Genomic DNA, 14,179 nt, shown 5'->3' on the forward strand with positions numbered 1-14,179 from the left:
TGCCTTCCCCTTGGGCCTGCAGGCTGGCGCACACGCACATAGACACGCACACACAATGAATGCTCTGTTCTCCTGTCATCTCTCCTTCCTTCCCAACCCAGCTCATCCCATTCAGCCAGAAGGCTTTGCCAATCCCTGAACTTAAGCCCAGCCCTGACCACTCCCCTCTTCTGGAGTGCTGCCAACCCCAGCCCTACCCTATAACTTCCTTCCTGCCACTCCTTTGCCCTCACAGCCCTTAAAACCAAACTCAGAGGGCACCTCTTTCTAGCAGCCTTCCCTGATTTCATAAAGCACTTGGATTTCCCTTTGTACAGAAGCTCTTCCTATATGGGATCGAAGGACCATAAATTTATTTATTTATTTAAGTTTTAATTTACTTGCTTATTTTTAGTTTACAACATTCAGTTCCACAGTCCCTTGAGTTCCAAATTTTCTCCCCCTCTCTCTCCTCCCCTCCCCCCATGGCAACAATGAGAAAGAAGGAATGAAACAAAACAAAATGAAAGAGAGAGCAAGTGGTTTGCTTCCATCTGCATTCAGACTCTGTAGTTCTTGCTCTGGATCTGGATAGCCCTCTCCATCAAGAGTCTTCTGGAGTTGGAAGTTCCATATATTTAGACCTGGACCGGCCCTCAGAGGACAACTGGTACAACCTGTTCATTCTACAGATGAGGAAAAGCACCAGGGAGGTGAAGGGACTGGCTCGGGGTCATATCCCTGAGTTGTAGTCTTTAGACCCAATGTTCTATATTACATACTACAACACACCGCCTCTCATTTGTTATTGCCCATTAAGTCATTTCAAGTGGATTCACCTTAAGACACACCCCCGGAAGGAAGTCCTTCCTGTGCTGGATCAGGCTACCCTTGACTTATTAGGATCTGTGTAAGACCTTGCACTCCCATGTGACTTCCCAGTCTAACCATAAGGACCTTGTGGGCAAGAGCTGTGTCCCTCCCCTCCCCCATACTCCAGAGAGCTGTGTATGTCCTAACCCTCCCTCTCTCAGGCCTTTGGTCTGCTTTCACAATCCGAGAGGCCTCTGCAGGAGCTTGGCCTGAGGGCTGCCCTTCCTGCCTGAGGACAGAGTGGCCACAGCAATGAGAAGGTGAAAGTGGGAAAGGAAGAGATGGAGAAGGAGAGGGAGACAGAGACAGAGACACATATAGAGGGAGACAGAGAGACACACAGAGTTGGGGGGGAGAGGTAAGAAAGAGAAGAGGGAGAAAGAAGAGGGAGAGAAGAGAGAGAGAGAGAGAGAGAGAGAGAGAGAGAGAGAGAGAGAGAGAGAGAGAGAGAGAGAGAGAGAGAGAGAGAGAGAAAAGGGAATAGGAGAGGGAAAGAGAAAGACAGAGGGTGAGAGAAAGAGACAGAGAGACAGGGAGCATTTTAGGTCTAGGACAGAGCTGGAGAAAAGCTAAGGTGGTGGGGGTGCCAGGGCTGTCCAGTTTTCCTAGTTTGTCAGGCACATAAGAGTGCATAGAGGGGAGTCAGATGAAATAAAGATGGAAAGATGAGTGGTGCCAGACTGGGGGGGCTTTGAATGCCAGACAAAGGAATTTAAGGAGTTTCCTGTCTGGGGACAGTGGGGAGCCGGTGACTTTTGAGTGCATGATGACTTGATGGAAAAGATGCCTAAGAAAGATGACTTTGCATAAAGCATCCTAAGAGGTGCCACTAAGAAGGGTGTCCATTCCAGTCATGGGACCAACAAGGCAAAGGTTCAAATACAGGAAATGAAACTACTCAGAGAAGACTCGGGGATTGATTGACGGGTCATCCTTCTGAACAGGGATTTGTGTCCCTTCCAGAAGTGGTCTAGACGTCTGCCATGCCTACTCATCTTTAAATGGATTTTAAATAACAGAGTTGGAGATGTAGCAAGAAGTATGGAGGCCTGTCATAATCTGCCTGTAGCCCCTGCTCATGGTGGTCTCTGGGAGCCTGGATGCCCCTCACCCCCAAATATGCAAACACTCTCACACACATCCACAGACACAGGGGAGACAGATGTTGTCCATGAAGGTCAGGGACTATATCCCTGTAATTTCATTGGTATGGACCAGTACCTCCTCTGGAGCTTAGAATCTTTTTTTTTTTGGAGGGCAATTGGGGTTAAGTGACTTGCCCAAAGTCACACGGCTAGTAAGTGTTTAGTGGCTGAAGCCGCATTTGAACTCAAGTCCTCCTGACTCCAGGGCCAGTGCTCTATTCACTTCGACATCTAGCCACCCTATCTTTTTTTTTTTAATATTTTATTTATTTATTTTTAGTTTTCAAGATTCACTTTTATAAGATTTTGAGTTTTAAATTTTCTCCCATCTCCTTCCCCTCTCTGCTCCCCAAGACAGTGTGCAATTGGATATAGACTGTACATGTACAATCATATTAAACATATTTCCACATTAGTCATATTATAAAGAAGAATTAGAACCAAAGGGAAAAACCATGAGAAAGAAACCAAAACAAAAAAAAAGGAAAAATGGTACATTTCAATCTGCATTCAGACACCATAGTTCTCTCTGGATGTGGACAATATTTTCCATCATGAGTCTTTTGGAACTGTCTTGCATTGCTGGAGAAGAGCTAAGTCTATCAAAGTTGGTCATTGCACAATGTTGCTGTTACTGTGCACAGTGTTTTCCTGGTTGGAGCTAAGAATCTTTGAAAGTTGTTTGATGAATGTTGAGTGATTTGCCCAAGGTTACACAGACTTGAACTCAGGACTTTCTGCCTTTGAGACCAGCTATCTATCCACTGTGACACACAGCTTCTCAATATACCTATGTATATACACCTAGGAAAGGCGTTATCCTTCAGTGAGTGAAAAGAGTTGTGATTGTGGGACCGAGAAGGCCTGGCTTTGTGGCCCAGGTCAGTGCCCGACTGACCTCGGGGTGGGGGAGCAGCTCACTTCTCTGGGACTTGGGTTTCTCGTGGTAAGTTGGAATGGAGAACCCCTGATGGTGTTAAGGTCCTAGAGTGGCATTTTCCACTGTTTGTGTCACAGACCCCTTGGGCAGTCAAAGGCTTCTGGGAAGTCTAAGGAAGCTGTTTTCAGAACTGAGTCTTTAAATGTATAAAATGAAATTCAGAGGATTATGAAGGAAGATAATTCTTTTGATAGTCACCAAGGGGATACAAGGTCACAAATCCCAGATTAACAACTCCTGCTTGGGGTAAGTGGAAGTCATTACTGTTTTCATTTGCACATATACATAGGCACACTCATATACCACCACTACCACTGCCACAGGTTGGGACACTCATCCACCTGGATGCCCGACAAACTCCTTCCAGATGTGTCCTCATATCTGTCCCTGAGCTCTTCCCCATTGTGACCTGCTGGACAGTCCTTAGGCAGCTCAGAAGCGGAGTTTCTTGGGGAGGTGGAGAAGTCACTGTCCTTGGTCTTGGGGCAGCCTGAGTGGGTGGGAGGGGAGATAGAGCAGGATGTATAATAAACTCCCCAGTGCATGCCTGAAATGATTAATCTGCACTCCCCCTCCTCCCCTCCATGTGATGAAGGGGCCCAGGAGCAGAGAGAACAGTCTGGTGTGGCCAGCCACACAAGGTGTGGTCACACTCTGTTTAATCATCCATAGGATCAGAAGGGACCTCCCGGGTTAACTAAAGCCACCCCCTCATTTTGCAGAGGCCAGCTAGGTGGTACAGTGCATAGAGCACTAGCCCTGGAGTCAGGAAGATTCCTCTCCCCGAGTTCAAATCCAGTCTCAAACACTTACAAGCTGTGTGACCTTGGGCAAGTCACTTAACCCTATTTTCCTCAGTTTCCTCATCTGTCAAATGAAGGAAACAACAAGTTGCCAAGAAAGCCCCAAATGAGATCATGAAGACTCAGGAACGACTGAACAGCCACAAATTTAACAGTTGAGGCTGGGGAGTGATGAGTGTTTGGCCAAGGTTACACAGATACTAAGTAAACCCTGGAGGTAGGATTTGAACCCAGGGCCTCTGATTCCAGAGCCACTGTACTAACTCCTTCCCTTAACAGAGTGTCTTCACCTGCCCAGGGTTTTCACCTTAAACGTTATCCATTAGGGTTTACTTGTCTATGGGCCACAGTCCCTTCCTAGACTATGGGGGCAGAAACTGTCCTTACTTGATCTTCCTATCTGTCCCAGGGTTTGGCACAAGGCCCTCCATTCAGGAGGTACTTAATACATTTTATTGTTAGCTCCATATACACATTTGCACATACGGAGAGGCGCTTGGTGAAGCAGTGGGTGGGCCTTGGAGACAGAAAGAGCTGGGTTCAAGTAGGCAAGTGACTTCATCTCTCAGTGGCCCCATGCTACTGTCCAAGGCTCTAAATTTTTCTCTTTTTTTGCTTTTTTGGAGGGGGAATTGTGGTTAAGTGACTTGTCCAAGGTCACCCAGCTAGTAAGTGTTAAGTGTCTGAGGCCAGATTGAACTCAGGTCCTCCTGACTCCAGGGCGGAGCTCTATTCAATGCACCACCTAGCTGTCCCTAAGGCTCTAAATTTTACAGAAGGTGCTGACCTGCCTTGATAGAGGCAGTTTTCTCCCCCTGGAAGTTCCCTCTACTAATGAAACCCCAGGCCTAGTACCTATTCCTATACACAGACACAGGTACAGCCAGATACAGGCATACCCAGAGATCTATGGTTCCAGTGGCTCTTCTGGGCACATGGGTGTGTACACACACACACACACACACACACACACACACACTAGCGCGTGTGCCACACATCACAATCAGAACAGCCCATTCCTTAGGGGTCTGGTCTGATTGGCAGAACCCTTTCTTCTCAACCCTCTTGGGAACTCAGTAGGGCAGGAATCGTTCTCCATTTCACAGAAAAGGGGCTGAGGGGCCAAGAAGGCCCCCATGACTTGTCCAAGGTTATGCCACTAGTATGTGGGAAAACTGGGACTCCACCCCAGCTGTCCTGACACCCAGCCCAGCCCTTCCCTCCCTCTTCCTTTAAGTCCCAGTTAAAATCCCCTTAATTCTCCAGCCTTTTCTTTCTTATCTCCTACTTATCCTGTTTAGAGATTGAACTATTTGTTTGCTTGTTATCTCCCCCAATAGACTGTGAGCTTCTGGAGGGCAGGGGTTGTCTTTGGCCTCTTTTTGTGTCTTCAGTGTTTATTGAGGTAAAAAATGTGGATTGATTGATTATATCAAGCTGTCTCTCACATGCACACATAACTACACAGGAGTGCACAAAGGTTATAAAATGCACACACATACACAATGCAAGTCCACAGAAAGACAGTTATAGGTGACATATGCATTGTTATATGAACATCAATGCATGGTCACACATGTGTGCATTGGCATACAGGCACATATGGGCACATGTGTACATAGGCCTACACGTGTATAACAGCTACAATCAGTACAGAGATATGCACAAATATGCAGGTATGTCATGCTCACAGACACCCATGTACACAGCATATGCCCATAAGGGCAGCTACATACAGACAGATCCATGTATGAAGTCACATGCAGACATGTACATAGGCCTGCCTAGACAAACACAACATATACATATAAGTACAAAGATACATCTGAGAATGCAGATACAGTTACACGTAGACACACATCTACGTGTAACAAAATACAAGTCTACACAGACTCACGACTACACAGAGAGACAGCCCTAAAGGTTCTGAAGGGACAGAGGAAGAGTACCCAAAGTCCTGCCCACTCATGCCCTGGCATAGATGGCCTTCCATCCTGACCTCTGCTCTTTGTCCCCAGCAGGCACCTCCTCCTCTTCTCCTATGGGCTCTGTCCCTGCTTGGCCTGCCCTGGGCTTAAGCTGATAATGTAACCTCAGTCTTGTCAATGGCCACAGCTGCTTTCTGGGACAGACTGTCTTGTCCCCAGGAAAATAGCCTCTCTTGCCAGTTCCCTGCCCCTGTCCATGCCAGGTGCTCAGAGACAGGTCATGAAGCCCTTACCCTCCCTCTGCTGATGAGGACCTAAGTAGGATTAGGGAAAGGGGGGCAGAGCATAGGGCTGGCACCAGTGCCCAGGGCTGGCTGTGATAACAACCTTGGTTCCTGTCCAGACCGATGTCAGTGGGTAAAGGTTGGGGCAAGCACTGAGTCCAGAAATTAGTCTGTCCTTTCCCACAGGGTAAATGGGGCACTGTAGTTTAATGAGAAAGGAACTGGGGCAGCAGAGCCCCCCAGTCCAGGCCCTGACCCTGTGGAGTTAAGTCAGTGCTTATGGGGACCCCAGAGGAATTGGGATTGTTGGTCAGCCAGACCTTAATGGCCTTTAGCAAAGCCCCTGCCCGGAGGGTACAGCGAGTCCAGGGAGAAGATGGACAACAGACAACAAGAATTCAGGAGAAGGCTTCTTCTTTTGCTGGAGGATGGTCTAGAGGGCAGACTGCTCAGATTAGGCCAGACTGGATGGGGCATGTGTGAAGGGATGGAGGGAATATCCAGTCCAGGGCCATCATAAGGAACAAGGGGTGGGGAAGGAGAGAGAAGAGACTGGGGGTAGGGTATACCCTGGGTGCAGTCCCTGGGGGAAGGAAGGATCCTCAAGTTTTCTGTACTATTGAAGGACTGGCCACTGTTGCTTGGGGAGTGATTAGGATAGACCAGGGGCAGGGGGTGCAGCAACCAGGAGGAAGAAAGTATGTTCTAGTATGAGGCCTTTACCACCAAGACTACTCTCCACCCTCCCATCTCTGGGTTTTTATACTAGCTGCCCCCCATACCTGGAATGTTTTCCCTCCTATCTCTGACTTCCTTTAAGACTCCCTTTCATGGAACAATTTATATATCAACAACATTGTAGAGACCAAATGAAAAACTTAGGAACTCTGATCAACACGATAATAAACCACAATTCAGAAGGACATATGTAATATGCCACCCACCTCTAGATACAGAGCTGATAGGACTCAGAGAGCAGGTGGAATTGTATTTTCTTTTTTGTTTTTTTTTCCTGGAGGAAAATGAGGGAATCTGTTTTGCCTGACTATACATATTTATAATGAGTTTTGTTTTTCTTGCCTTTTCAATGGATAGGGGAGGTAGAGGGAGGAGAGAGAATTTACAACCAAAAGAAAAATAAAATTGAACTAAAAAAAAAAAAGGGTTCCTGTAGGAAGCTTTTCCTGGTCCCCCCATCCCTCACCCAAATAGCTAATGCTTTCTTCTCTATGGCTACCTTCCATCTATCTACTATGTACTGACCTATACATGCTGTCTCCATTATTAGAATATAACATTCTTGAGGGCAGGGCCTGTTTTTAGCCTTCCTTTTTATCCACAGAGCTGAACACAGTGCTGGGCACACAGTCTCTGTTTCATAAACGTTTGTTGATTAATTGATTGATAATCCTCATCAACCAGTAAATCCAAGCTCCTTTGGGATTACTCTGACATTTCTGGTGGTCGTGACCTAGCCTTGAACTGCTTTTATAAACCTGTTTCTGTAAACAAATCGGCATGACTCATTTGTTTGACAGGCTTCCTTGCCGACCGTGTTGGATGAGTTCAATCAGATGTCATTATTGTCATTACAGTGAGTGTGCCCACACGTGGGAGACTCTGGAATTCCGTGGCTTCATCCCTGCCCCGCACATTGTATAGGCTGTCCCCGTTAAGCTCCCCCAAGGTCCTCACAACAATTCTGGGAGGTAGATGCCATTATTATCCCCATTTTACAGTTGAAGAAACCAAGGCAGATAGAGGTTAAGCGATCCACTGTTTTCCCAGTGCTTAGCAGAGTGCCTGGTACACAATCGATGTTTAATAAGTGCTTTGTCACTGGATCTCAGAGACTCAAAGTCAAAAGCATTCACATAGCACCACCAGCAAACACAACATGGTACTGCTGAGGGGGTCCTACAGGGATAGGGACCAGGCTGGGGTTAATCAGGGAGAGTATCCAGGAGGAGGTGTCCTTGGAGCTAGGGGATGGCTCTGGGCTTGAAATCAGAAGGCCAGGGTTCAAGTTTAGGCTCTGATCTTTACTGTTTGTGTGACCTTGGACAAATCCTTCCTGGACTTCATTTTCCTCTTCTGTGAAATCGGGGAGTTGACAAGATGATCTTTTAGCTCTGAGTCCCGTGATTCTATGTTAGATACCTATCTTGAGGGTTAGGGGTGGGCTGGGTGAGTTGGGGTTCAAGGGAGGGAGGTCATCACATAGTTCTTAGAACCCATGTACTCCCTGGAGGACCCCACTCCTCTTAACAGGCCTCCCTAGGGACTGGCCTAAGAGACTGGGAGAGAGGAGTCTGGAGCCTGGCTCCCAGGTTTATGGCGCACAGTTGTCCTGCCTCTGGTTGGGCACTAAACCTTTTGATGCCCTAGTCCAGGGACTGTGGGCAGCCAGTCAGAGCCGGGAGCCCCAGGGGTGGCCTCAACAGAATGGAGTATATGAGCTCGGACAAGGAGGCCTGCAGGCTAGGACCGGAGGCCTAAGAGGGATGAGCCTATGGAAGGACCTAGAAGTCAAGAAAGGAATAAATGCTAATAAGTGGACCAGACCCTAGAACCCAGGGCCCACACCTAGAATTCAGAGTCCAGACTCTAGAACCCACACCTAAAATTCAGAGTCTGACCAGCTAGGGAGGGAGGGAGAGAAGTCGAGGACTAGAAAGAGAGTTGCCCTCATTGCTACCAGTCCTGGTCCACAGGAGGGTATGGGGTGGGTGGGGAGGGAGGAGGAGTAGAAGAAGAGGCTGGAGCATCTCTGACCTATCCTCAACACAAGATCCATGCCCCCGACTAGGGCTTTCTCCCTCCCTTTGTCTCTTATTTCTCCCATCATGCTCCAATGTACTGAATGATTCCTCCCTCCTCTCTCCCCCCTCCCCCATTTCAGTGTCACTGGCAGGAAGTACCCTGAGGATCCTGGTACCCCCCCCCCCTTCCTAGCACACAGGCCTTCTGGTGTGTGGGCCCCAGGCATGGCAGTGCACACAGACAGCCTTGCACACACTCTGTGATAATCCCCACAGCCCCTCACATCTGCACAGTGTTTTCCAGTCTACAAAGGCCTTTCATGTCTGTGATCTCATTTGATCTTCCCAGTGCCCCTGGGAGGGAAGCCGAGACAGGATTATTTTTCCCATTTGACAGATGAGATGACAGAGTACAACCCAGATCTCTCTGCCCCCAATCCAGGGCTCTTTCCACCCAAATTGGGCACAGACTGATGAATGAGATCATAGAGGCAGAGGTGAAATGCATCAGAGAGGCCATGAATTCCACCTTCTCATTTTAGGATAGACCAACTAACTGAGGCCCACAGGAGTTAAGCAATCTGCCCAAGGACACTCAATTAAGTATCAGAGACAGGACTGGAACTCAGAACCCTGACTCCAGATCCCAGATCCCAGAGCCTTTCCACTGCCTCCTCCCAGTCTCTGTGTGATGCACAAAACATGTTGTATGATTCTGGGTGAGTCTTGTCTTGTTTGGGCTTCAGTTTCCCCATGAGGTCAATGAGACTATTGAATATGAGGGTCTTTAAGGGCCCTTCCAACTCATGTATTTTAGGATTCTGTGCTCTTTTCTGTCTGTTTTCTTGTCTCTGTCTCCCTTTCCCTCTCTTTCTGCCTTCCTTTCTCTCCCTCTTTCTCTTCCTCCCTCTGCCTGTCTGTGTGTGTATCTCTCTCTCTCTCTCTCTCTCCTTCTGCTTCCTTTCCCAGGGTCCCTAGAGCAGGCCAGCTCCCAGGCAGCTCAGAATTCTCTTTGTTCTTTTCCCCAACCTCATTGTTCTCCATTGTTTCCCACGCATTCCCACCCCCCCCCACCCCCAGGCCACAGCTGGTTCCCAGGCCTGGGAAGGGGGGGAGACCGAAGTCTGGGTGGGGGGTGAGGGCATTGGGGTGGGGGCAGGCCAAGGGTGCAGGGGCACGTGTGGATGTGTACATGTTCTGGCCTGTGATTAGCACATATGGGAATGTGTGTGCCTGCAAGGGAATGGGGGGGGTAGAGAGCAATGTGTAATGTTTGTGCTCACCAGCACATTTTATTTTGGGTCTGTTTCTGTGATTTCATCCATGGAGAGAGCTCATAGCAGGCAATGTAAATTGGCAATCTGTCTATAACATGTAGTTTTAGAGAGTTGTTGGTGACACTGAGAAGGATCACATAGTAGGTATGTGTCAGAGGAAAGACTTGAATCCAGGCCAGCTCTGTGTTCACTGTACCTACCAGCCTGTCTCTGTGTGCTTTATTCACCTGGAACTGGATTCCCACTCAAGTGCATCCCAGGATCACAGATTTAGAGCTGGTAGGTACCTTAGAGGTCACTGAGTCCAGCTCCCTTATGGGGGAAACTGAGGCCTAGAGAGCTTAAGACTTGACCAAGGTCATACAGCTAGAAAGGCAGGATTTGAACACAGGTCTCCAAGTCAAATGACTCAATCCATTGGCCACACGGCCTTCAGTAAAGTAGTTGGACACCAAAATTCCATTTCTCAAGTATTCTAGGATCCTATATTTATTCTAGTGTGGATGCAAATAAGCACTCTCTCCCACTGAAATATGGGGACCTCCCCCAGCTAGATCCCTACTTCATCACTATCCCTTACTCAATCTACATGCAAACATCCATCAACAGACTCTCCCATGAAAATACACAATGCACACATAAAGTCATGCAAGAGAACATAAACACCCATGTAAATCACATACAACCCAATTCCCTTCTGCTGCTCAGCTCTGCCACTGGAGAGACTCAGGCTAGGGGTCATTTACAATGACCCTGCCTCTGATTTGCTCTGGACTGTCTTTAGGGGCTTGGCCACTAAGCAATCATTCCCTTCAACAGCCATTGAGGACCCCTCCACACACCCAAACTGCCTTGCACTGGGTGGGGGTGGGGCAAGGATGGGGTTGGGGGTTGACCTGCAGTCTTGATGGGCTCCCCCTGAGCCAGGGTCCTTGCCCAGGACCTCCCCATCTGGGCAGCCACCCTGTCTCACCCAACCTTATCTCACAGAACACAACCCAGGCTAAATTGGATTGGGGGTGGGGAGCAAATATCTCTTCCTCAGGGTCTACCAACATCATTTCCTTGGCCCTTAGAGAAAAGTGAGCTCTTGCTTAGCTTTGGCCCCCAAGCCCCAGGGAAGCTGGATGGAACATCCTGGAGATAGCTGGAAGCTGGGAAATGCTGGAGACTGGGAAATGGACCATTTACTGTCATCACTAGCCCTCTAAGTGATTTCCTGTGCATTCTCTCATTTGATTCCCAAGATGGCCAGAGAGGCAAGGACTGTCCATCCCATTTTGCACATGGGAACACTAAAGGAGAAAGGAAAAGAAGTGACTTGCTCAATGTCACCAGGCAAGTGAGCAGCCCAACTGAAGCTCGAACCCAGATCTCCTGCCTCTCACCCAGATTATCTTGCCCAGCATCGTCCAGGAGCTGACCTTGTAGTCTTTGGCCCCACGCCCACTCCACTCACATCGTCCTGAAACCCAGACCCCAGGGAGACACCAGACTCAGTCACTAGCCCCCTGACTCAGCCCCACAGCTGCTCCCTCACTTTCAGACCCTGTTCCCTCCCTTGTGAGGGGAGGTGTGGGGGGGGGGCTCCTCCTCCTACCTCAGATAACCCCGCTTGAGACTGGCAGGCAAGGAGAGGGGAGCTGACTCAGGATCCAGACTCTCCCTTGCGCCCCGCCAACCCCCCACCCCACCCCCATGCTGTACCGTTCCCTCCCCAGACGGCGGGAATCCCAGCTCCTGCTTCCCCAAATTGGATAATTGGAGACAGAGGGTGTGTATATGCAACTTCCAAGTGTCTAGAGTCTGGGAAAAACCTTTCTCTCTTCTTCTCCCTCCCCCTTCTCTCTACTTCTCAGTTTGGCACCTGGAGTTCCACCCCTCCCCAAGAGCCAGGGGATTGTGGGGGGGGAGAGTTGGGGGCGTGCAGAAGGGAGGGATCCTTCTGCCCACCAGATCCCAGCCGTGCCCCTACCTCTGGCAGCTGGAAGGGTCTGGGGAGGAAACCCTGGCCTCCAATGGGCTGCAGGCAGGGGTGCTAGGAGGACGTCCCTTTCTCTCCCGCATGGATGAACCCGCGTGCACCCCTTTTCCTAGGGGTTGCAGGCCGGGGTGAAAGGACACTGCCCTCCAACTCACGCATGGGTAGGCCAGCGTACACCCCTCTTTCTAGGGTTTGCAGAAGGGGTGCGTGGAGGCTGAGGGGATGCCGCGTGGGTCGACCCCCGTGCAGTGCACCCTTCTTTCTAAGGGCTGTGAGTGGGAGTACAGGGCTGCCCCCCTACGCATAGGTGGGCACCTGTGCACCCCTCTCTCTATCAACACTCGGGCCGTTCGGCCTGGGGTTGTCCCGGCGCTGGGCCAGGCCCCCCGCACCCCGCCAGCCGCAGCTTTAAGGCTGGGGCTCCCCCCCCGCCCCACTTCTTGCGGCTGGGGCAGGACTCAGGCAGACGGAGGAGTCAGCTGGAGGGAGGCCCCTGTCTAGCGCTGGGAGCCGTCTGGCCGGCCGCTCCCCCGCCCTGCAGCTCCGGCTCCCCAGGAGGAGGGGGCGGGGTGCTGTCTGCACAGACCCGCCTTTTGTGAGCAGTGCCCGCCCCGGCACACAGAGGCCCCTGCCGGGCACCAGGCCAAGCCCCAAAATAGCCTGCCTGCCCGCCACCCGGGAGCCCAGGCCCAGCCGGCTGCCCTGACCCCACCGCGGACTCTCCAGGCCGCCGCCGCCCTGGGCAGGGCCTTGGGCACCGTGGAGAAACCCTAGGGGCAAGGCAGCAGGCCTGCGGGTGTGCCGCGGCTGTGTGTGCCCATGGATCCATGTGCTGGCGTCCTCTGCAGGAGCACAACCCCCACCCCGCGCACATATGCATACCCTGGGATGCAATGTCCTCATCTGAAAAATTACAAGACGATCCGTGTAGGGCAGGCACGCACGTCTGGGGCCGCAGCCCCGAGCGGAAGGGAGAGGAACTGAGCAGGCCCTCCAGACCCAGGCCCCTCTGCCAGCTCATCACGTACTTGTGGATAGCCTTGAACAAGGCTAGGCTGAGCCTCAGCTTTATCTTCCAGAAAATGGGGGCAGGGATTGTTGCATTAGAAAACAATCTCAATCTCCTTCCAACGTCAATGATCTCAGTATGGAAAGTTAGAAACTAAAAATCTCTCTCTGTGTTAATACACATGTGCACATACATCTCATGGTTCATGACTGATAAAGTCGAAATAGGTCTTAGGGGTCATCTAACCCAACCTCCTCCTTTTACAGATGAGGAAACTGAGGTCCATAGGGGCAAAATGATTTTAGAAGAGAAACAGAGCAGATTAGCTCCAACTAAAATCTGCCTTCCCAGATTCCTGACCTGGAGACATTACTAAATTTACTCCTGCTGCCCCAGCTCCCCAAACCTGGCCCGCCTGGGCCTTTCCCCTGTCCACCCCCTCACCCCAAGCAAACAAACAAACACAAACCACACACCCTGTTTTTTCAAAGGCCTTCCCAACAGCAGGGATGAAATATACCCTTCCACCCCTGGGGTCCCTTCTTTTGCTCAGACAGGAAGGGCTGGGGGATGGAGGACTCTGGCATTGGTGCCCCCTCCTTCCTCTCCCCCCTTCCTCTCTGAAGCTGGCCAGTACTGCCCATCTTCATGCCACTCTTGGTTCTTAAGGAGGGGAGGTTAGAGGCTGGGGTGGGGGGGGCAGGTAGGCAGGGCCAAGGAGCCACCTGGTATTGAGGCCTTAGAGTAGTGGGGGAGGGCACAGGCAGGCGCTGTCTGGGCCAGGCGCCAGACAGCAGCTTCCCTGAAACTGGGCACAGCAAGCGGCTGAGTCAGTCTTCCGGCCCCACCTGGCCCCAGGCACTCTCGGGCAGGTGGGGCAGGGAAGGTGATGCCAGGGTGCAGGAGGGGTATCTTCCTCCAACTCCCCAGCATGCCCAAAGGTACATACAATCACACACTCTCAAGGTGCACTGTACACAGTACAATAACACACTTACACACATAGCAGAGACATGAATTATATACACACGGACACACAATAGAGATTCATGCCCATAGGTGAATATGTTTGCACACTCATGCAAGTGCACATGAGTGCAAAGTCGAGCCTGCCTGCCTTTCTATACATGCACACAGTTTGCACACAATGTGTACAATAGTGTATTTACTAGCTCACACCTATGCATATACATAA

The 14,179-nt window shown here is 50.4% G+C and overlaps 1 long non-coding RNA gene across 1 annotated transcript; it reads right to left on the bottom strand.

Annotated features, from left to right (window-relative positions):
* Positions 1-374: 374 nt before the first annotated feature.
* LOC138155185 (uncharacterized) lies at positions 375-12,995 on the bottom strand. Its single transcript, XR_011166775.1, has 3 exons — positions 12,858-12,995; positions 11,183-11,286; positions 375-665 (listed from the first exon to the last, which is right to left on the bottom strand). It is a non-coding gene; the product is annotated as an uncharacterized lncRNA (long non-coding RNA).
* Between the last annotated feature and the right edge of the window lie 1,184 nt (positions 12,996-14,179).

This window comes from Petaurus breviceps, unplaced genomic scaffold (assembly GCF_028583685.1).
Source record: "Petaurus breviceps papuanus isolate PSGF00001 unplaced genomic scaffold, PetGlider_PUasm1.0 108, whole genome shotgun sequence".
Lineage (NCBI taxonomy): Eukaryota > Metazoa > Chordata > Mammalia > Diprotodontia > Petauridae > Petaurus > Petaurus breviceps.